Consider the following 24,801-nt stretch of genomic DNA (forward strand, 5'->3'; position numbering starts at 1 on the left):
TTTTCAGAATGCGAACACAGTCACCGGCGGCATGGACGATCACTTCTGGGCAAAGGAGGAGCAGCGTACAACATTGCTAGTGCGCTTAGCATAAAAGGAGGGATAACCACCAACCTACAGAATAAAAAAAAGCAGAACGGAGAGTATAGCGTCCGCATGGTTGCTGCTGTTCCTTGCAAACTGAAGAAATCGTTCCATAGTAGATAATTTGTATCTTCGCAAGACGATGACGTAGATGACGACGTTGCCGAGGCGAGAGGGGAACCCACGGTCCAAGATGTAACGATGGTCCTATTCTTAACAGGCGCTATAACCACTGGTGACGTGAGAGTGGTCACGCAATCATCCCTGCACTGATAGGTGGGCACTTGCCGAGAACAGTAGAGATCTGTAGAATAAAAAAGCAGGGCAGGGCATAAAACGTCCGCATGGGGGCCGCGATTCCTTCCACGCTGTATAAATCGTTCCAGAGCAGAGAATTTATATATTTGGAAGACGATGACGAAGATTGTGACGTCGCCGTGGCGAGAAGGGGACCCACGGTTCAATACGTAAGGATGGTCCTATTGTTAACATCCGCCATATCCAGTGGTGACGGGATGGTAGTTGTGCCATTATCCATGCACAGACAGGGAAGTTCGTGGCAAGAACAGTCAAGATCTGTAGAATAAAGACAAAAACAGGGCGTAAAGTGTCCGCCTGGTTGCCGCTCTACCTTGCCGTCTCATGTATATATTCTGGTTATATTCCGAGCATTCTTTCTATCACCTGGTTGATGGTATGGATATGACCGATAGTAGAGCACCCTTTCTCAAAAACACTGCTTGATATTTTGCTTGATTGCAGTCTAAGGCTGTCCTGATTCTATTAGTGATTGCCTTAGCAAATACTTTATACAAAACAGACAGTAAGCCGAACGGTCTGCATTTTTTCAGGTACTTAGCGCTCCCCTTCTTATGAATTAAGTTAATGTTCTTGTTCTTCCATGGTTCCCGTACTGTCGGTGATACCGGGCACAGCGTATACAGTGGGGCCAGTTTTCCTAACACGATATCCCGCCGTATTTTAACAAATCTAGTTAGATGATCCTCTGTAGCTGCATTCCCCCTTTTCATAATTTCTAAAAATTTCTTAACCTCGTCCGTCGTGAATGGCGGTACGCCTGACTGCTTTTCCCTATTGCCCATCTCATTATTGTCCTGACTACTTTGGCTACTGCAGAGATCAGTGTAGAACTCCTCGGCTATTTTGACTATCGTGTCCATATTCGTGATGGCGTTGGCTGCCTTGTCCTTTAGCGTATATATATGAATTTTTCCTATGCTAATTTATTTACCGCTTTAAGGCTTCCCACGTTCTTTACAGCAGGCTGAATTTTCTTCATGTTTCACTGCCTTATATCGACCACTTTGCCCGTATTGATTAGCTTTGATATTTCTGCAAATTCTATCTGGTCTGTTGGATTGGAAGCTTTCATATTTTGCCGTTTCTTAATCAAACCTTTCGTCTCCTCAGCTTACCGGTATCCTCTCTAACTATCCTGCTGCCTACTTAACAGCGTGCTCAGTAATTGTAACTGTTTGGTTCATTTTATGATTTAGATCACATGTGTTATTAAGCATAAGTAGCTTTAAAAGTCAATGTAGTTTCGGATTTCTGCTTCCTGTGCTTTTTGTTTTTGTTTTATTATGTGGACGTTGGAAAATATTCAACCGGTAACACTGTTTAATAAGCACTAATAATAAAGCTGTCACCTTTTAAAAGCCTAATCTTCTCAATGATGCTTAAGCTCACGTTGTATGACGCTGATACACATGAAACTCTGATACAGCTCAGAAAGGTGGCCAAATTTGAACGGAGAGTATGACAACTCCTTCAAGAGATTTCCTAGGCTTCTTAGAGGTAGGGTGCCTCGATGTAGCGCGCCGCCGTACAGGGTGGAGACACCGCCGTCGACGGCGCCATGTTGGGGCAAGCTCAGATACGGCGGGCTATGGAGCGTCGGTCCGATTTCTTGTTCAGCACGCGCTCGCGCTAGCAGGCTCAACTGTGTACCGTTTTTACACACATACTCGCAATCCTGGGCGCTTTTTTGCTCGAAAAAAAAATTTGAAAGCAACTACTGCTTGCTAGCATGCGTAGTTCTAAGAGGAAATTATCAAATTGCAGATGGTAAGCATTTACTGTTTCGCCGTCACGGATGTCAAATGCGGTTATTTTGACGACTGGCTGTTTTTTAAAGCAATGCATTTTGCACTGCCGGACATGAATGAGTTTATGAGATGCATAACATTCAATTGCGTCTATTGCTATAGATCAACAACCATGTGTACGTTTCAGGGAGCCGTATAACGAAAATAATTTGTATCGCAATGGCCCATCGTAAACCGTAGAAAAGACATAGCAAAAAACAATGCGTAAATCAACCTTTGACACGTGTCGCATGCTGATGCACACGGCATTTTATTCCAAAACAATCCTCATTAAGACTTTGAAGCTGATTTTAGATGCACGCCTAGGAGACATCTTTTAATAAAAGTTGGCGCCAGCTACAGTTTTGCTGCCGTACCCATCATTCGATTTTTCTGGCTGACTTAGCCAACTGAAGTAAATGCGCAAGCGCATCGTCCCACACCGCTCTAACAGTCTGTTCATAAGCTTTGGGTATCACGCGCAAAAATTTTTACACGCAATCAAACAATGTCGGGACAGCTGTTGACTTGAGGAGTCACCGTCCATACATTGTGTTTGCCCTCGAACTGGCGCTGAAATGAGATAGGCGACGAAACAGTCATTTTGCGTATTTTGTAGTGTGCACGCAAATGAATGAAATAATGAAAACATTATGGAAGCAATGCGATATTTACATGTACGATCGCAAAATTTTTCCATGGATGCCAAACCAGCGACTGCACTAATTCGTGTGTCAAGCAGTCAAATTTAGCTTCACCTAAATTTGCTTAACCTCCGACGACTACTTGCGGTTACAACAGGGTGTGAATATCGCCTCGCGATGCGTAATGATAATACAGGGAAGGAAAAGCTGCATTCGGGATGAACTGTTGTACTGCGCAAGAACCTTGCTTCCTCAGGACCGCTTTCACAAGATGATGCCGCTACACCTTCCAGCTCACGAGAGCAGTTTCTTTGAGACTTGTCGGGCTGCCAATCATATGCTTAAAACGGCCAAATTTTCGTGAGAACCCAACTTTTTATATTATTGCGAATCTCAAAAACCTCGCGTAAAACTGCTCCTGTGTATAATAAAAAAAGAACGGCTTCAGGGGACCTATTATCTCGGTTTCGCGAAATATTGTACTAACGATAATCCCACTTGCCAAATTCCAGCGCGGCCAACTCACGGGATGTTTTTTTTTTTCGACCAAAATAACTGTTACAAACTGCGTCTCACTTCCTACTGTGTCGCGAGATGACATGCCATCCGTCGCTCTCCAATGTATTATTTCCCGAGAAGAACAGAGGAAATGTAATCTGTGTGAATCTGAAGCCTCGGCGGTTGCCACCAGCTTTCAAGATCGAGTGTAAAGGGTAACGATCGAAAGGGTAAAATGGTGCATTCCTTTGACAAATACCAGGCTCGACCTTCTCCACGTGTTCTTGGTGCGGCTATGAACACAGAAAGGCAGATCCTCAACAGATATTATTGTGTGACACTACGCGTATGATACTAAAGTCGAGTGTCACTCACTGAAAGTTACACTAAATTTCCCCGAGTTACTACATCATAAGCAGACGCAATTATATATTTAGTTTATAAGCCCTCACGTACGCTGAAAATTCAAAATTTACCCTTAAAAACACAGCGCGCTACTCGCGTTGCCAGGCAATGCGATGCTTCGACCTCCTTCAACGTTGAAGAAGGCAGACCAAAATCTGTTGCGCACAATGCTAGATGGGGAAGCCAAAAACCGCACAAAGCTCGTGCTTACAAGCAGATGGGTGAAGCGGCGTGAGATAATGTCATTCCAAACAGGAGTGCGTAACTGCGTTGGGCGAGTACAAAAATATCTTTTGAAACGATTTCGTATAAACATATACATACCGCAAGAAAGACGACACGCGCACATACGCAAGCGCTTGTGTGTGTTTGTCATCTTTTTAGTGGTCTGTGTCTGCGCTAGACCTTTTTACACGATTGAAATGCACCTATTCGCTCAAAAAAATTATGAATGCATAAAAGAAGCACAGGTATTGTGGCTTACTTCGCAGTCTTCACGCTTCACTTTCGCGTCCCATACATTTCTCCGTCTCTTATCCCATGAAGAACGAAAACATCTGGCTCCTTTTTTTTCTTTTTTGCTGAGCCAGCACACAACGGAACACAACAGCCTGGCATGCTAGTTCTCGCGACTGAACACAGTTCAATCGCCCAGCACCCAGCGCAACCGCTTCGGACATTCCGCAGCAACGGCAGGAAGCGCCTTGCCCCAACATGGCGAGCGCGGCGGCACGAGGCATGCCAAAGGGTGTCACCACCCTGTACGGCGGCGCTGGTATCGAGGCACCCTACTTAGAGGATTTGCAGGGCGCCCCAAACAGGAATCACCTGCAACTTTCAAGGCAGCCTTCTGGCGCTCAAAAAACGCAATGTGATTCCCAAATTAGTCATTTCGTTGTAACAATGGGATTGTGCTCAACCCCTGAAAAGTTTCGAGCTGACCACACTGAAGAAGGCAACGCGGAATATTTCTACGGTGTCGCATTGACGCGTTTCCTGCAAGTGGAGGGTCGTTATGGGTTTTTCTCGGAGGAAGCCACTGTATACCCCCGAACGGCATCACATATGCGGCAAATTTTTACCTACCAAAGGGGGTCCCCTGCTACCCTTTTTTTTCTTAGAGTGCATTCTCCTGCGAAACGGCGCCCCCGAACTGCTTCATCATGGACAGGGGAACAGCATGTGGCCCAACGTAACACGGCCACATGCTGGACTGCTTTACCGATAAAACACAACGCCACCGCTGCGTTAACCGAGGCATGCATCACCAACGGTGGCTACAAAGACAGGATGCCTGGCAGGAAAGCAAGGTTTTCTTTTTCTGCTACTGAGACGAGTGTGGCGTTGGTATGCTTGTCCGCTGCCACCGTTGATTGAATTAACTGTGGTTACGTTATTATGTGGGAATTCGTCCTACATCAGAAACGACATCCCACATCTGCTGACCCGGACAACGGACAATAACGCATCGCCATGGACGAGCAAGAGCAACAGCTGCACGAACGGCACGGCCAACTCAACGCTTCCGTGCAGCAGCATCCTGCCGATGTCGCCGAGGACATCAAAACTCCAGCAGGCGGTATCCCGCACGCTGCAAAACACGACGTTTGCCGTGTCGATATCAAGTTTCCGCCGTTTTGGTGCGACTCGCCCGAGACATGGTTCGCCCAAGTCGAGGCACAGCTCTTCTTTGCACACATCACGCAAAACAAAACCCGCTGTGGTTATGTCGTCGCCCATCTCGATGCCCGCTACGCCAATGTGGTCCAGGATACCCTTGTCAACCCACAAACGGCCAACCTTTACGAACACCTCAAGACTGAACTCACACGCCGCCTGTCACTCTCGAAAGACTAGAAGGTGCCGCAACTACAGTCCACAGAACTTGCCGAGCACAAGCCATCCCAGCTCCTCCGCCATATGCGTGCTCTCGCGGGAAACATAGAGGTGCAGGACTCCTTACTGCGAGCACTTTGGCATCAACGACTTCCACCGCTAGTCCAGGCAATTTTACAGGATCAGCTTACAGTACCTCTCGACCAACTTACCGAGATCGCTGATCGCGTCATTGAGGTCTCTTCGCCGTAGTTCTCGCCCTCCGTCCACGCTGTCACCGCACCGCTGAACACCACAGAGCTGGAGCGCCATATCGACAATCAAAACAATTACAATTTCTGAGCGCGCTGATAAGAAGGTGGTAGGGTAATTAGAGAGGATACCGGTAAGCTAGGAGACGAAAGGTTTCATTAAGAAATGGCAAAGCATGAAAGCTTCTAATCCTACAGACCAGATAGAATTCGCACAGATATCAAAGCTAATCAAAAGCGCAAAGTGGCCGATAAAAGGAAGTGTAACATAGAGAAAACTGAGCATGCTCTAAAAAACGGGGAAAGCCTTAACGATGAAGAAATTGGCATAGGCAAAATTCAGATATATGCGCTATAGGAAAAGGTAGGCAACGCCATCACGAATATGGACAAGATAGTCAATATAGCCGAGGAGTTCTAAACTGATCTCTACAGTAGCCAAAGTAGTAAGGACAATAATGAGATTGGCAATAGGGAAAAGCAGTCAGGTGTTCCGCCATTGACGAAGGACGAGGTTAAGAATGCAGCTGGAGAGGATCAGGTAACTCGATTTGTTGAAGGACGGGGGGATATCGTGCTAGGTAAACTGGCTACCCTGTATGCACTGTGCCCGGTGTCATCGACGGTACCGGAACCATAGAAGAACAAAAACATTATCTTAATTGATAAAAAAGGGGACGCTAAGTACTTGAAAAAATGAATACCAATCAGCTTACTGTCTGTTACGTATAACGTATTTACTAAGGTAATCGCAAATAAAATCAGGACAACCTTAGACTGCAATCAAGCAAAATATCAAGCGGTGTTTCGGAAAGGTGCTGTACTATATCGATCATATACATACCATCAACTGGGTGATACAAAAATGCACGGAATGTAACCAGAATATATAAATGAGTCGGCTAGGAGGAGCGGCAACCATGCGGAAACGGTACGCCTCGTTTTCCGCCTTTATTCTGCAGATCTCGACTGTTCCCGGCACGTGCTCACCTGTCTGTGCACGGATAATGGCGCAAGCACCATCCCGTCACCACTGGTTATCGCGCGTGTTAACAATAAAACCATGATTATGTCATGGACCGTTGGTCCCCTTCTCGCATCGGCGATGTCACCAACTACGTCATCGTCTTCCAAATATATAAATTCCCTGCTCTGGAACGATTTATACAGCGAGGAAGGATGAGCGGCCCCTATGCGGACGTTTTTTGCCCCGTCCTGCTTTTTTATTCTGCAGATTGGACTGTTCTCGGCAAGTGCCCACCTATCAGTGCAGGGATGATGGCGCGACCACTGTCACGTCACCAGTGGTTATAGTGTCTGTTAACAATAGGAACATCGTTACATCTTGGACCGTGGGTTCCCCTCTCGCCTCGGCAACGTCATCATCTACGTCATCGTCTTCCGAAGAAGACCCAACTCCGGGAACCCAACCACCGGCCGAGTGTGGTACTTGCGGACGACAAGGAGTTCCCGTGCCTACCCTCCAGGGAGGACTTGCGACTACCCAAGACGGGGCACCAAACGGCAGCGGTAAGCTACGCGAGCAAGGCCTCCCAGGCTAGCCCAGAAACTATAGCGCTAAAAAAAGAAAACGCAGAGCTAAAAACAAAAATAGAAAAACAGGAAGCCGATATAAAAAGGCAAGGATAAGAAATTGCAGAGCTAAGAAAAATGATGGCAGAACTTAACAATAACAGATCTAGACCAGAAACGCCTCCTGTTCACGTTGCGGTAATACAAAAACCAGCAGAGGCGAAACAGGTAACAGAAAATGGGGAAGAAAAAATGGACGCGGAGGTAACTAAACCCCCACCAGTAAAACGGAAGGCGGGCGAGTCAGACCCTCTCTTGGTACTCGAAAGGAAACTAACAAGCAGATTCGGCAGCAAAATTGAAAAGCTAGAAACGCGAGTAGAAGAACTAAGCACGCGGTTTACACAGCTAGAGGGACGAATAGATGCACGAATGCAAGAAATTAATTACAGGTTTAACGCCTTGGGCGACATAAAGGGGTCGATAGACCAAATCCTTGTGGCGCTAAGCGGCATCGCTGATAGATGACGAAACTAGAACAAATAGTATACTCCAACAATGGACACGAACCGAAATAAGAAAGAGAACGCTACCATATGGCAATGGAATTGCCGGGGGTACCGACGCAAAAGGGCACTACTGCAGCAGCACCTAGAAAATCTAGACGACAAACCGATTGCTATAGCACTGCAGGAGACCGGAGGTTATCAAGTCAAATTGACCGGATACCAAAGTTTTTGCAGCAATCTGGGAGAAAAATGCAGGGTGGCCACGCTGGTCAAGAGAAACATAGCAACCTTAGAGCACGATGTTAGCACTGGAAGCATAGAAGCAGTCTTGGTAGAAATGATAACAGGGCGGAAGAAAGCAAAAAGTATCTGTTTGCTTAACATTTATAGCAGCCCAAGACAAAAGAAAACCAAATTCGGAACGATATTCAAGAAAGCCATCAAATTGGCCGGGTTGAACCCGCTGGTGATAGGGGGAGACTTTAATGCGGCGCATCAGGAGTGGGGGTATGTAAGGCAGGACCTAAAAGGTAGACTTATCCTGGAAGAGTCCCAAACTCTTGGCTTAACCTTACACACAGACCCGTGTGCGCCCACTAGAGTCGGCGGCAGTGTAACCAGAGACACGGCGCCAGACCTCACTTTCAGTAAAAATGCTAGTAAAGTCGAGTGGATCAACACCATGGAGAACCTGGGCAGTGATCACTACATAATAGCCACCAAAGTGGGAGAAGGGGTGAAACTGAGGAAGGTCAAAAAGACCAAAATAACGGAGTGGGATAAATTCCGAGCAATTCGGGGAGACCACGGAATTGAAGAAATTGAGGATATAAATACCCGGGCTAAACAGCTTAGAGAGGATGCTAAGAGCGCGGAAATGGCTGCCGAAGGGGAAGACACGCCCGAAATAATGGACAGCAAACTAATGAGTATGTGGAAGGAGAAGGAGAGACTTGGAAAAAAACTGAAATCCCAAAAATGGAACAGAAACCTAAGAAGAACGCTAGCCAGGCATATGAAAGACGTGGAAACCTACGCGATAAAACTTAACGAGCAAAACTGGTGCAGCACGTGTGACGAAATGGATAGGAATATGAGCTTAGCCAAAACGTGGAACCTACTGAGGCACCTCCTAGACCCGAACAAATCAAAACAGACAGCTAGCATCAACCAAGTGAAGACGAGACACGCTTTCCATGGGACGGATAAGCAACTAATGGAGAGACTCAAAGAAATATACATAGGAGAAACAATAGAAATTAAACAAGCGGAATATGGGGGTCCAGAGAATGACAAACTAGATGCAGATATCACGGTAGCAGAAGTCAGAGCAGCTATTGCGGGGTTAAGAACTCGCTCGGCCTCTGGACCAGATAAGATATCAAATGTCATGCTTAGAAATCTAGATGAAGGATCGGTGGAAGCAATCACACGATACATAAACAAAGTATGGAAAGAAAGTAAATTACCGGACGAATGGAAAAAGGCAGAAGTGATTCTCATTCCTAAGCCGAGGAAAGAACCAAAGTTAGAAAACCTAAGACCAATCTCTCTGACATCGTGTGTGGGGAAGCTCATGGAACACGTAGTGCAAGCGAGATTAACAAAATACATGGAGGATGAAAACCTATGGCCGCATGAGATGGTAGGGTTCAGACCTAAGCTCAGCACGCAGGACATAATGCTCAGACTAAGACATGACATCATAGACAAGAATGGGCTAGACACTAAGGTGATCCTAGGCCTAGACCTCACGAAGGCCTTCGATAATATCAGACATGACGCGGTACTAAAAGGTCTTGAGGAGGTAAACGTAGGCAAAAGAACATACAATTACATTAAGAACTTTCTTCAGGGCAGAAGGGCGGTGATTAAATTTCAGGACGCAGAGTCTCCCAGCATAAGGCTAGGCAGCAAAGGAACCCCTCAAGGTGCCGTGTTATCTCCATTTCTATTCAACATAGCAATGAGAGGCCTCCCAGCTAAGCTGAATGAGATCTCTGGAATAAAGTTCAGCATGTATGCTGACGATATTAACATCTGGATGAACAATGTAAGTGATGCAGAAATTGAGTGGAGCCTGCAGAGAGCTGCAGACGCCGTGGTGAAGTATGCAGCCGACAGAGGACTAGCATGCTCACCGCAGAAGTCGGAGCTCTTTAGGTACAACACCAACAGCAGAGACAAAAAGCCAATAAACATCAAAGTGGTAGTAGAGGGCCTAGAGGTGCCGCAGGTCGAAGAGATGAGGGTCCTGGGTATGGTTATCAATCATAAAGGCAACAATACCAATATCATAAAGAAATTAGCAACATATGCGGATCAAGTGCAAGGCATATTCAGAAGGATAGCAGTAAAAGGGAGAGGCCTAAAAGAGAGAAGCCTCCTAAGAATATCACAGGCGTATATAACAAGCAGAATCTGCTATGCAACACCGTACTTAAATATGAACAAAGAGAACATAGATAAACTAGACAGAATACTGAGGAAATGTGCCAAGAGGGCTCTGGGACTTCCCATATCCACATCAACGGAACGTCTTGAGAAAATGGGTATCCACAACAGATGGGCCGAGCTAGCTGAGGGAGTTAGAATAGCTCAGCCGGAGTGACTTAGCCAATCTGAAACAGGAAGAAAAATACTAGAATGGATAGACATCAAACCGGGATACACTGCCCATAAGACAGTGGATATCCCGGAAGAGATAAGAGCCAGGATACGCGTCCCGCCTATGCCAAAAAATATGCACCCCGAATATAACAAAGAGAGGCGCGGGCATAGAGCCAGAGCCTACGAGAAAAGAATGGGAGAACAACCAGCAGAACAAGTGGCCTACGTAGATGCTGCATGTGGACGGCAAGGAGCAGCCGTATCCGCAGTAGTCGACGGAACAGGAGCACCTGTAGTATCGGCTTCAAGCCGCACGAGAGACGCCAACGCGGCGGAGGAATTAGCAGTAGCGCTCGCTTGTGTCGGTACCAAGGCTAAATTCATACTATGCGACAGCAAAAATGCGGTCAGAAATTTTGGGAAGGGAAGAATATCAGAAGAAGCTAAACGAGTCCTCGAATCGAGGCCGCTTGAGCGCAACGTGGAAATTATATGGATACCAGCACATGAATCCATCGCAGGGAATGAGGCTGCTCACGAGTTTGCCCGAGCTCTCTATCACCGGGCGGCTGCCGAGCAGCCCTCTTGCATGGATGTAAAAGATAGCCTAATCTCGTATAAAGAGGTTACAGAGCACTATAAACTAAGCAGAAGGGTCTATCCGCCGCCAGACCGTTCCCTCGGAAACGGGGAGGCAATTGCATGGAGGAGGCTACAAGGGGGCAATCATATTAGTCCCTTTTGGGTATATGCAACAATTTTAAAAGATGAAAAGGATCTACATTGCATAACATGTGGGAGATGGGGCACTCTAGATCATATTATTTGGGAATGTAACAACAGCCCAGGAGCTAAAGAAAATATAGATAGAGAGGCCTGGGAGACCCTGCTGCGAAGCGAGGACCCCGCTCAGCAGCAGCAAGCCATCCGCCTGGCGGCTGAGGCCGTGAAGCAACAATGTATATTCACCAGACCTTAGTTCGCGAGGCTCCTGAGTAAGGCTCCATCAGGCCTGCGTGCCGGGGAGTCCGAAACGGAGCTTCTTCTCGGTGGAAATAAAGGTTTTTCAACAACAAATACAAATTATCTACTACGGAACAATTTCTTCAGTTTGCAAGGAATAGCAGCAACCATGCGGACGCTATACTCTCCGTTCTGCTTTTTAATTCTGCAGGTTGGTGGTTATCCCTCCTTTTATGCTAAGCGCCTTAGCAATGTTGTACGCTGCTCCTCCTTTGCCCAGAAGTGATCGTCTATGCCGCCGGTGACTGTGTTCGCGCTGCGTATTTGGGTTTGCTCGGTACGGTGGCTCCGCAAGGGACAAAGCAACAGAAGAGACGAAGAAAACGGGCTGTTCCGACTAGCATCTACCGCCCCCAGGAGCCGAGCAGCCTAGCGATTAGCGGCGCATGCTTTTTCAGTGGGCGTCACGTTGGACGCGGCACTAGCTTGAGAGAGCCTATAATACTACTACTACTACTACTACTACTACTACTAAATATTATTAATAATAATAATTATACACAGTAATACTTCTCTGCTTAATATTATTATTATTATTATTATTATTATTATTATTATTATTATTATTATTATTATTATTATTATTATTATTATTATTATTATTATTATTATTATTATTATTATTATTATTATTATTATTATTATTAGTACTAGTAGTATAGAGGAAGACTCGTTTCACGAAGTTGGCACTGAATTGTCTAGTTAACGGCCGAATTAACTGGCTAAGTATTATCTTCACAGTTTTAATAAATAATAATAATAATAATTGGTTCACAGGAAGGGAAAGGCGCAGTATCTGTCACACTTGTGTCTGTGGGCACCTGAACAACTCCGTAGCCCCCCGCTACGGCTCCTCTTTCTCTCTTCCTCCCTTGTGTATGTGGACACCTTCATCCCTTGGTGTCCACAGACACAAGTGTGACAGCTATTGCGCCTTTCCCTTCCTGTGAACCAATTAATAATATTATCAATAATAATTAAAACTGTGAAGATAATATTTAGCCAGTTAATTTGGCCGTTACCTGCAGACAATTCAGTGCCAACTTAGTGAAACGAGTCTTCCTCTATACTACTACTACTACTAATAATAATAATAATAATAATTATTATTATTATTATTATAATAATAATAATAATAGTAGTAGTAATAGTAGTAGCAGTAGTATAGGCTTTGTCAAGCTAGTGCCCATTGAAAAAGCATGCGCCCGTAATCGCTAGGCTGCTCGGCTCCTGGGGGCGGTAGATGCTAGTCGGAACAGCCCGCTTTCTTCGTCTCTTCTGTCGTTTTGTCCCTTGCGGAGCCACCGTACCGAGCAAACCCAAATACGCGTTCGCGCTCTGAAAGTGATATTGCTATCTCGCAATATTGAACTAAACCTGAGGCCGCATGACATGGCTGAAATTCTTGCTGCTATTTCCGTACTGTTCCTCACGTGAGATGAGCGTCACGATGAGATATTGTCAGTGCTTTCGCAGCTTGAGTGCTATCAACAAATTAGAACAAGACGTTTCAGACTTCGCCACTAGACTATCTGCTATAGAGTCCCTGGTAGATTCGTTAGATTCACATGAAAATTCACGTGACCTTAGTAGAGTTGCGACAGCGTCTATGCGCGAGGAATCGTCTGCAGTTCTTACTCAGTTATGTGATGTCAAAGACCTTTCAAGGCGAGAAACTTTTGTCTTCTATGGGGTAAAAGACAGCAGTAACGGAAACTGATCTGTCAGAGAAGCACGTTCACCATATTCTTAATAAGTGCTACAGCTTTTGAATACCTGAAAAAAAAAGCTCATATCGGACTCACAGGTTAGGCTCGCACGTGGCAAATAAATGCAGGCCCATAATTGTGCAGCTCGCTTCATCCATTTTTTCGCAGCGGTGGAAATTTTAAAACTCAAGAATATCGATAAGTGGACTTTTGTCGTGCCACACGGCAATCCAGACGGAAACTAACAGTTTGCGAAGACTACTGCCTATTTGTGTTCCCTTCGATCTTACAAACTATATATGAACCAGAAATGCTACATGAATTGTTCCATCACGAACCGTGTCTGCCAGTTAGATGTTTCACCCAGCCGCGCCGATGCCGCTAGCAGCACGTTCCCTTCAATCAGTGATAGCTCACAGAATTCTCAACCATGGGATTGCCTCCCTCGCTATCCCGTTATTTCCGCCGCCCCAGTTCAGGGGCTTCAGATATCAGATAGTGGATACCGGGGCTGGCCAATATCTTTTCCTTCCTTTTGTATATAGTGACACGTACATTAGAGCTAGAAGAAGAAGGAGCGAAATGGGACGAAGTAGACGACGTTGAGACGTGGGGCCGGTGCCTGGTGCCCTCGTTCGCTGGTTCAGCTGTCTCAGTGCTCTCGCTCAGCGGCCACAGTAGTTGTTTCTGTGTAACAACTGTTACACATCTGGTGGAGGTGCTGGGTATACGCTTTCCGACCTGCGTACGCCTACGAGATAACACGGAGCTCACACCGGTTCATCCGCGCCATAGCCGCCGCCTCCGTGGCAAGTCACCTGAATTCGGACCTCTTATCACCCCGAAGAGGACGACGCAGGTTCGAGAACCATGAGAACAATATGTCTACCTGGGAGACATTTCGCCTAAATCTCCTAGCTACATTCCCCAACGTAGACCGCCGTGAGAAAGCCGACCTCCCGCAACCAGCACACCAACGAAAGCGTCCGCATGTATGTGGAGGACATGACGTGCCTCTTCAAGCATGCCGACCCCTCCATGGCGGAGGAGAAGAAGTTACGCCACCTCATGCGTGGCGTCAAGCAGGAGCTTTTTGCCGGTCTTGTGCGCAGTCCACCACGTACTGTTGCCGAATTCTTCACTGAGGCGACCACAATGGAAACAACGCTCTTGCAACGAGCCAGGCAATACAATCTGCATGAGAGCACGCTTGGTCCCGCTGTTTCTTCGGTGTCCCTTGCGATGTGGCCGCTTTACGTGACCTAATCAGGTCGATCGTCAGGAAGGAACTACAAGCCCTCCAGCTGCCTTCCAGCGCGCGTTCTACTACATCGCTGTGGGAAGTCGTCCGGGACGAGGTGCGCCTAGCAGCGCAGCAACACCTCCCTCGAGGTCCTAGCCATAATGAGGTCAGACCTACCTATGCATCTGTCCTCTGCCGGGCGCTAGCACCTGGCTACGACGTCAATACCGTCAATACCACGACTCAAGCAGTGCAGCAGTCTGGTTTTGCCCGGGTGCCTGCTCGACCAGCCTATCAGCGGCTACGGAAATGTGAAATGTGGTGTCCACCAGACCGGTGGCCCCTCAGCTACCACTGTGGTGAGGCGGGTCATCTTAGAGGGCCTGCCCATATCGCCGAGTGGGCCTGCGTGGTTTCGTGCCCGACGATGCCCACGGAATGGCGACAGATGATTCGAAATCGAAGCTGAATTGTTGGCTCGTCAGAGGCCTGGAACATACGGCGATTATGATACTATATCGTCGTCTCTTCGGCATTACCGTTCCCCAAGTCCTCGCCGAGACGCCGGCTATCCTGAGCAGCGTTCTCCCAGTCCACGTCGGGTAAACTAATTCCAGCGGTCTCTTGAGGCAAGGCCGCTTCTGCCGAGAAAACCGAAGATCCTCCGTCGCCGATACGCCGAAACGCTTTCTCACAAGGGCAGGGTAGCGACAGCATCCGCCGTGCTACCGCTGATTTGTCCGTGACAATTGACGGTACTGAGGCTGTCGCTTTACTTGATACTAGTGCAGTTTATTCGGTGATGAGCCATGCCCTCGCCCAGGACTTGAGCAGAGTTTTGACGCCATGGTTGGGCCCTAGCATTCGCACGGCTGGAGGTCACCTCATTAGCCCGGCCGGAAGGTGCACAGCCCGAATAGGCATCCGCGGTTTCGTCTTCGTCGGTGAATTCGTCGTCTTGCGCGAGTGTTCGAGGGATTTGATTCTGGGCCTCGACTTTCTACAGGCAGACGGTGCTGTGTTCGACCTAAACGAGGCGCGAATCACATTTTCGAAAAAGCAAGCCTTGGCGCACAATACTATTGATGTATTTGAGAAGCACGACATATGCTGCATCGGGAAGGTTGGCTAAAAGTTTGACCGTAACCTTGTCGCGCCCTGGTGCAGTGCCGCGTTTCATCTTGCTTAAGGCCGCCCGGAGGTAGTGGAGCTGGAATGGAGTGTCCAGTTACGTGTTCTCTTTGCTTAGATACGAGTAGGCAACCGCCCGGGGGTCCTTGGTGGTGAACTGGTATCGGTCCCTGAGTGTGCGCGCTAGCTGTGTTGTCGTCCCTGTAAAGTTGTGCATCACTTTATATATGTGGCGTTGGGTTTGCGTGCGTGTTTGTGTTGGATCGATGAGCGCGGAATAGGCGCCACGTATTACGACCAGACATCTGGCGCGCAGCCGTGTTGCACCTGTCTACCCAGTTAGTGTCGGCTAGCTGAGCAGCATATTCCGCGGCTTGATGTGTGAGTTGGTTGGTTGGTTGGTTCACAGGAAGGGAAAGGTGCAGTATCTGTCACACTTGCTCTGTGGACACCTGAACCGCGCCGTAAGGGAAGGGATGAAGATGGGAGTGAGAGTGGATAGAGAGAAAGGGGAGCCGTAGTGGAGGGCTACGGACCACCTGGGGATCTTTAACGTGCGCTGACATCGCACAGCATACGGACGCCACTTCGTTTCGCCTCCATCGAAACGCAGCCGCCGTGGTCGGGTTCGAACCCGGGAAATCCGGCACAGTAGTCGGGCGTCTTACCACTGCACCACCCCGGCGGGGTATGTGTGAGTACCAGGATGCGTTTTTTTGAGGCGTTTGTTATGTTTGTTTTTTTTTTCCATGGCGAGGACTGTGCCCAACACCCTTCTCTAGTTCAGGGCCCGTGCAGCACCAAGCCAACGCAGCCCTGTGACGGCGAGCCGCAGCATTCGCCTTTCCAACCCTCCTTTGGAGCCCATGCTGCACCACGCCAATGCAGCGACGCAGCTCAGTGAGGGTGAGCCCTACGAGAAACTGAGCCAGTTGTTTTATTTAAATAAGTTGAAAATTATATCCCGAGTCTGTGCCCTCCTCACGCCCAGTGAGGACCCAGGGCCACTTTGCGTCAGTCGAGTCGAGTGCAACCACAGGCATCTGCATCTATCCACGACCCCCGACATCGCATCCTTCTTCTGTCACTACATGCCATAAACGCCGTGTACATTGCACAGATTTTGAAGCGAAAAATTACACTACGAGGGTTGAAGCAGAGCTTCTCGTATGTTCGATGCCGTCAAATCACAGCCAAGGCCAGCTGCGCAGCCCCCCTGCCAAGCTCTGCGGCGTTGCCTAGCAACGCTTAATAGGTGTGCGACTCCTCCTCATTAAAAATATTCGTCTTCATCCGGGAATCGAGCCTCCATTCCTTGGATCCCCAGCCGGGCGCTTTATCACTGTGCCACGCTCCGGGTCGTGAATGCTCTTCATTTTCTACCGTGAGGATGATAGCGGGATTCCGTGAGTGGCAGATACAGCGATTGGCGCCGAATTTAAAAGTACCCGAGGCAAAAATAGGTTGGTTTGTGGGGTTTAACTTGCCAGAGCGACTAAGGCTATGAGAGACGCCGTAGTGGAGGACTCCGGAAATTTCGACCACCTAGGAGATGGAGAAGCGCTATACAAGCAGTAAAAACAAGGCCTGGGGCCGATTGTGGCACCGATCATCAGCTTCTTGTTGCCAAAATTAAGCTTCGATTGAGGAAAACGCAGAAAACTAGAAGGCCTTTCAGGTATGATCTGCATCAGATTCCATTAAAATATGCTGTGGAAGTGAGGAATCGATTTCAAGAATTAGATCTAGAAGACTAAGAGCCCGAAGAGATGTGGACTGATGTTCGTGATATAATACAAGAAGTTGCTACTAAGGTAGTTCCAAAGCAAAAGAAATGCAAAAAAGCAAACTGGTTATCTGAAGAGGCTTTGCAAATAGCTGAGGAAAAGAGGATGGCAAAAGGTATGGGGGAAAGAGAAAGATACAAGGTTCTCAATGCGGATTTTCAGAAAATAGCAAGGAGAGATAAGAATGCCTTCCTGAACATACAGTGTCAAGCAGTTGAGGACAACAGCCAATTAAGGAACACAAGAGCTCTGTATAAGACAATCAAAGATATCAAAGGAAGCTTCTGTGCTAAGCTTGGCGTGATAAAGGACAAACGAGGCAAGGACCTCACCGAAGCCTCAGAGATAAAGAAGAGGTGGCAGGAATACACAGAAGAACTGTACAAGAAGGACCCGGATGTGCAAACCCAAGATAGGACGGTTGTGATTACTGATCTCGAGCCGGGCATCCTGAAGAGTGAAGTTGAATGGGCCTTAGCCAGCCTTGCTAAGACAAAGCTAGCGGAATTGATGGTATTCCAGCTGAGTTGCTTCAAAACCTCAACCACGACGCTGTTAACACACTGCATACATTATGTCAAAAGATTTGGACAACCCTGCAGAGGCCACAGGATTGGAGGAGGTCAGTTTACATCCCCATTCCAAAGAAAGGCAGTGCCAAAGGTTGTTCCAACTACCGCACGATCGCGCTTATTTCGCATGCTAGCAAGGTGATGTTAAAAATCCTGCAAGGTAGGCTGCAGCAGTATGTGGATCGGGAGCTTCCGGACGTGCAAGCTGGGTTTCGCAAGGGCAGAGGAACTAGAGAGCAAATTGCCAACCTTCGCTGGATCATGGAAAAAGCAAGAGAGTTCCAGAAACCCATGTACTTCTGCTTTATTGATTATGCGAAAGCGTTTGACTGCGTAGATCACAGCAGATTGTGGCAAGCTCTCGAAGAGATGGGAGTTCCAATTCACCTCATCTGTCTCCTCAGGAACCTTTATGAAGGGCAAGAGGCCACAGTCAGAACTGGGCATGGTCTTACTGATTGGTTTCCGATTGAGAAATGGGTGAGGCAGGGCTGCATACTGTCGCCCTGCCTATTTAACCTATATGCAGAGTGCATCATGAGGAAGGCCGGTCTGGATGGGTCTTCAGCTGGAGTGAAGATTGCTGGAAAACGTATCAACAACCTTAGATATGCGGATGATACCACTTTAATGGCAGAAAGTGAAGTGGAACTCAAGAGACTTCTGATGCGCGTACAAGAAGAGAGTGAGAAGTTTGGGCTTAAACTGAACATTAAAAAGACGAAGATCATGGCGTCTTGCCCTATCAAGTCCTGGAGCATCAATGGACAAGAAGTGGAAGCTGTGACAGATTTTCTGTTCTTGGGCGCCAAGATTACCTCGGAAGGAGACTGCAGCCATGAAATTAGGAGCCGCCTGCTTCTGGGAAAGAGAGCAATGGTTAGCCTTGACCGCCTAGTAAAGAGCAGAGACATTAGTCTGCCAACCAAGATCCGTATAACCCGTGCTATGGTCTTTCCGGTTGTGATGTATGGATGCGAGAGTTGGACTATGAAAAAGGCTGACCGCCGAAGAATTGACGCGTTTGAATTGGGGTGCTGGCGAAGACTCTTAAGAGTTCCGTGGACTGCCAGAAGATCAAATCTGTCGATATTATCGACCATAAACCCTGACTGCTCATTGGAGGGTCAAATTTTAAAGTTAAAGCTCAGCTACTTTGGTCATCTGATGAGAAGAGAGGAGTCGCTGGAGAAAGACTTGATGTTGGGAAAGGTTGAGGGTCGCCGGAGAAGGGGTAGGCAGCGAACGCGATGGTTAGATGGCATTCTCGAGGCATTGCAGATGAAGCTATGTGATGTTAAGAAGATAGTGAGAGACCTGAAAGCGTGGCGTGACATGGTCCATAGGGTCACGAAGAGTCGGACATGACTGAACGCCTGAACTGAACTGAGGATGTTTTAACGTGCACTGACATCGCACAGCACACGGACGCCGCAAAATAGTTAGGTCACTCAATTAGGGTGATGTCAAGGATGTGACGTCATCCATCTGCCGTCACCTATGATTCATTCATTCATATACCTTTATTCATGAGGATGACCTGAGGCCTAGAGGGAAAGGGGGTGGGTTAGGTGAGGTTGAGGGCGCCAGACTCCGACATGAAGTCATCTATGAGGGCCAAGCGGGAACTAGTGCGCTTCAACGCCGCCGGGCGGCGCTTCTTGCCTTCCGCAAGTGACAGATGCTGCGCCTTTCCTTTCCTGTAAACGAAATATAGAACGCCGGTCAACTTAGAAGTGCTCGACATGAAAGCCAAGGAGAGTTTAGCCACGGCCCGAGGCGTGAAATGCACTTCATAATTTCGCTTGTCTACCGTGAGGATGATAGCGGGATTCCGCGAGGCAAGCGCGCCAACGGCCGGGATGGCGCTTGCCTCGCTGCTCGATAGAGGGCGCACCATGTCAAAGCAGCTTTTCGACTCTCTTCTGCGAAAATTGTGCACGCCGCCGAGAGCAGTTTTTCGTCGATTCCAGAAAATGTAGAGAAGTACCGATGTTGAATCACTTATCAAATAACGTAGACCATATTTTGCTACTTTGTGAACGTTATTTCAGCTCGAATATTGAAGTAGATATTGCATAAACTTTTTTTAAAAGCCGGGCCTCAAATATTCAAGACCCTGTAGTATCGTCTCGCTCGCTGGAATACTGGAAAGCTGTTCACGCCAGCAGAGACCCAGACGTCCAGTCCGGGCCTCGGCAAGAGCGCAAGTGGTCGCTGACAAACTTGGACTGCCGGCCAAATGGAGCAGCTAAGTGCAACCCAAGGCAAAAACCATCTAAATCGCTGAGAAATGATGTTTTTTTCTCTCTCTCTTCCGCTACTGAGACGAGTGTGGCGGTGGTATACACGTCCGCTGCCACCGTTAATCGAATAAACAGTTGTTACATTTTTATTTTGGGATTCGTCCTTTATCAGAAACGACATCCCACAAGTATTTACAGAGGAGCTCACTGAAGCAATCATGAATATAGCCAGACTATACACCGGAGGACAACCGCCTACCATCCGCAGACGAACAGACTCACGGAACGTCTGAATAAAACGATAGCGGACAACTCGCCATGTAAGCCGAGACCGAACACAAGACCTGGGACGCCATCTTGCCATACGTGATCTTCGCACATAAAACGGCCATCCAGGAGGCATCCATACCGACCCCGTGCAAACTTGTGTACGGCAGGGAGCCCACAATAACGCTTGATGCAATGCTGCCCATGTCACAGCCTCGACGTCAGCGCCTATCTGCAGCGTTCAGAGGAAGCGCGACGAATTGCACGGCTGCGTATTAAAGATCAGCAATGCGCCCGGTGATACAACTTGCGACAACGCGACGCAGAGTACAGGTCGTGAGACCAAGCGTGGGCTTGGACAGCGATACGCCGCCGCGGAGTAAGTGAAAAGCTCCCGCGACGGTAACACAGACAATTTCTTTCGACGCATGGAACAGCTTGACTACGAGGACATCCCGAAGACACGACCTCATCCCAATGACGCCGGGTGCGCCCGAAATGGTTCATGTGTGCCTCAAACCTTATTACGGGCGCTTAAATTATTTTAATTTTGGCGCTTTGTTTACCTTTGTGTGTTTATTTTGTAAGGATCGAGGCGATGCCCTTTAGAGCGCAGCTCTTTGGCGCCCGTTCCTGGGTTTCGAGTCGGCGTCGGCCTCGTGAGCCCCCCTTTCAACCCGCCCCCTTTCGTGTGTTTCTGCAATGTTTCAGTTTGTGCTAGTCATGGTCAGCGGCTTTATCTGGATATTTCTTCACCGCCTTTAAACTGAGCGTGCGCACGGGCGACTGGCATTCTTTGTTCGAAAACCGGCAAGCACGATCGTTGCTATCGCCGCCGCCAATCGATTAACTATTTTGCGGGTGTAAGTCAGCCCAACAGGATTTTATTCAAGCGAAGTTCAAACCTCCTCATTTGTTGCCTATGGCACTGTCACCACTATGTGACAATATGTAGGCCACAGTGTCAGCCTGAGCCGCTTCAAGGACGTTGAACCCTGCATACGAGGTCGTACACTATCTTATTCTCGGCTGTAGCAGTATGCGCCTTGGATTAAAGAGTAGTTACTTTTGACATAAAGCACAACAAACGTCTTTATTGCCGCACGCACATCGTAGAGTTGTAGCTGAGCAATTTGAATTCTAGTGTGCATAATGCTCGATGATTTTGTATCTTATAGAAAATAACAGTTGGAAAGAATTGCTCCTCTAAACTTCCTTTCGGCGAGGATTTGGTATGACCGGGTCATGTACGTGCTCATAATGTTCACGCAAGAACCACCACAGCCAGTTTTCCTCACTTCTCAGGAAATGCATAGGCTGTGGAAGTGTGTTGATATCCGTCATATGGCTTATTTAATTTTACTGCTACTTTCAGGGAGCACTAATTACGCCCGAACTAAGAATGAACACCGAATGTGGCAAGTGATACAGCAAGCATGTTATTAGTATTCTTCACTCCCTGTTTTGAGAGTCAGAACAAATAATTTGGCATAATTTTACTGGAAGCACGACTCATAGATCAGGGCACATAATGTATGTAGGCTTCTTGCTCTTCCAGGGGGCGCCGCAAAAACGGCATTAAAAAGCGCCCTCTAGGCGTCTGGGTAGTACAATTTCACCGGCATCTGCATGCGAATGCATTCACTCGGTATGGACCGATCGCTTTCATTTGTTTTATGTACAAATTACAATAACTCTAAGGTACTGAAAATGCTTTGTGTGTTGTCAGGCATTATACGACAGGCATTAATCGGGAGGCCCCGCCGGGGTGGTGCAGTGGTAAGACGCCCGACGACTGTGCCGGAGTTCCCGGGTTCAAACCCGACCACGGCAGCTGCGTTTCGATGGAGGCGAAATGAAGTGGTGTCCGTGTGCTGTGCGATGTCAGCGCACGTTAAAGATCCCCAGGTGGTCGAAATTACCCCGTAGCCCTCCACTACGGCTCCCCTTTCTCTCTATCCACTGTCACTCCAACCTTCATCCCTTCCCTACGGCGCGGTTCAGGTGTCCACAGAGCAAGTGTGACAGATACTGCGCCTTTCCCTTCCTATGAACCAACCAACCAACCATTAATCGGGGGCAAAGTGTCGGCGCGCTTATAGTCGATATAGCCTGGCAAGTGTGGTGCGAACTCAGAGAGCACTACGAAAAATTTACGTGCAACTCAGCTGAGGCACATCAATACACGAAACCGCAATATGGATAGTCATTCTAAATATCTCTTCTGAGACGCAAACAGTTCTTCCGATAGGCACCTTGCGTCGGCTGTGCCGCTTGGATTTGCGTTCAATGCATGCACGTCCTTGAACTCCCCCTCGGGAGTGCGATCACGTAAAGATCCTGGCTGCATCGGGGCAGCGCATCCCCGAAGTTCCCAAGATCAGGGTCCTGGGCCTGCTACTAAACAAGAACGGCCGCAACGACGAGACCATCAACAAGATTACCACCAAGGCAATGGACGCTATCCAGCTCATACACCGAGTCTCGACACGATGGGCAGGCATGCGTGAAGACAGTCTTCTGCGCCTCGTCCAGTCGTTCGTGATCAGTCACATCGCCTACGTTGCGGCCTACCTCAACTGGCAGGCCGCTGACCGGACAAAGATAAACACGCTGATCAGGCGGGTTTACAAGACGGCGCTGGGATTAATGGGGACCACGAGTACGGCTCGGCTCCTGCAGCTCGGCGTCCATAACACCTTAGAAGAAATAGCCAAGGCGCAGCTCACGGCGCCAATGGAGCGCCTCTCTACCACCAAAACAGGCCGCAGTATACTGACGTCCCTGGGTTACAATCCCCGAGCTCCCAGTCGGCAATCGTGCGATATCAGCGATGAGGCGTGGGCCCACATCCACGTGGACCCCATCCCGAAAAACATGCACCCCGAGTACAACCAAGAACGGCGGCAGGCGCGGGCCAAAGTCCTCGTCGAGCAACACGCCCAGGACCCGCACGCCCGGTTCGTGGACGCTGCGGAATACAAGCGAGAAGGATTCGTGGCAGTGGCCGTTGCGGCGGCTACCGGCATCAAAACAACGGCAGCGAGCGTGCGGTGCACGGACGCCACAGACGCCGAGGAGGTTGCCATCGCTCTGGCGATCTCGGAGGCCGAGTGTCACATCGTGCTCAGCGACTCGAGGAACGCTGTGCGCAACTTTGCCAAGGGGCGAGTGTGCGCGCCGGCGGCCGCCATCATCAGTAAGCTCCAGCTTCAAGACCGCGGCAACACTATCCGCATCAAGTGGTTCCCGGCGCACGCGGGAGATTGTGCATCCTCACCGAATCACAACGAGACGGCCCATTCGGCGGCGCGAGCGCTTACCTTCCGCGCCCCCGAGAAGGACCGTTCCGAATGGTGGTTCGAAACAAAAGACAGAATGACCAGTTACGAGGAAGTGACAAAATTTTACCGCCTAGCTCGACGGACAATGCCGCCGCCTCACCCGGCACTTAGTCGGGAGGAGGCGGTCATCCTAAGGCAAATGCAAACCGGGTCACTCCTAGCCCCGGCAATGCTACACGTCCTCCACCCAGACATCTACACGAGTGATATGTGCAGTGTATGTCAAGTGGGTCCGGCGGACCAATGGCACATCATGTGGGACTGTGCCAGGTTCCCGACCGAAGCTGCATCCAGGACATACCCGCCGGAACTTCAAAGTGCTGTGCAGAATACAGGCAAGGACATGCAACTATGGGCCGTCCAGCAGGCCCGGGGTGCGCTCGAAAAGCACAAGCCTCACACCCACCACAAACGGGTCAAATGAGGTAGTGCAGAGTAGGGCTTAACCCCGGGTAGACGCTTGGCCAGCGTCACGACGCGTTAACCCGTCGTTTGCCGGCTCCCTAATAAAGTTATACATACATACATACATACATACATACATACATACATACATACATACATACATACATACATACATACATACATACATACATACATACATACATACATACATACATACATACATACATACATACATACATACATACATACATACATACATACATACATACATACATACATACATACATACATACATACATACATACATACATACATACATACATACATACATACATAAAATCGTTTTCGTAATTTTTGGAACCACAGAGTCCACCTATATACTGGCAATTAGCAAATAAAGCTAAAACTGATCGACTGCCAATTGCCTTCAATTTGCGTACTTGCATCTCTGAAGCCAGAGCTGTTGCCTGTTGGCGCAGTGGGGGTCTGAATACTAGAGCGCACTGTCAGCTCAGAAACGCGGTGCATTTAATGATCGAAATACAATTGTCGGGTGCTTAGAAACTCATAAATATGCACAAACTGCTGTAAGTTGA

At 48.3% G+C, this 24,801-nt stretch overlaps 1 pseudogene; it reads left to right on the forward strand.

The window, feature by feature from the left end:
* Positions 1-5,137: 5,137 nt before the first annotated feature.
* On the forward strand, positions 5,138-5,827 carry LOC146201275 (uncharacterized; annotated as a pseudogene).
* The last annotated feature ends 18,974 nt before the right edge of the window (positions 5,828-24,801 follow it).

Source organism: Amblyomma maculatum, chromosome 2, assembly GCF_055883805.1.
Source record: "Amblyomma maculatum isolate TAMU_Amacu chromosome 2, ASM5588380v1, whole genome shotgun sequence".
Classification (NCBI taxonomy): domain Eukaryota; kingdom Metazoa; phylum Arthropoda; class Arachnida; order Ixodida; family Ixodidae; genus Amblyomma; species Amblyomma maculatum.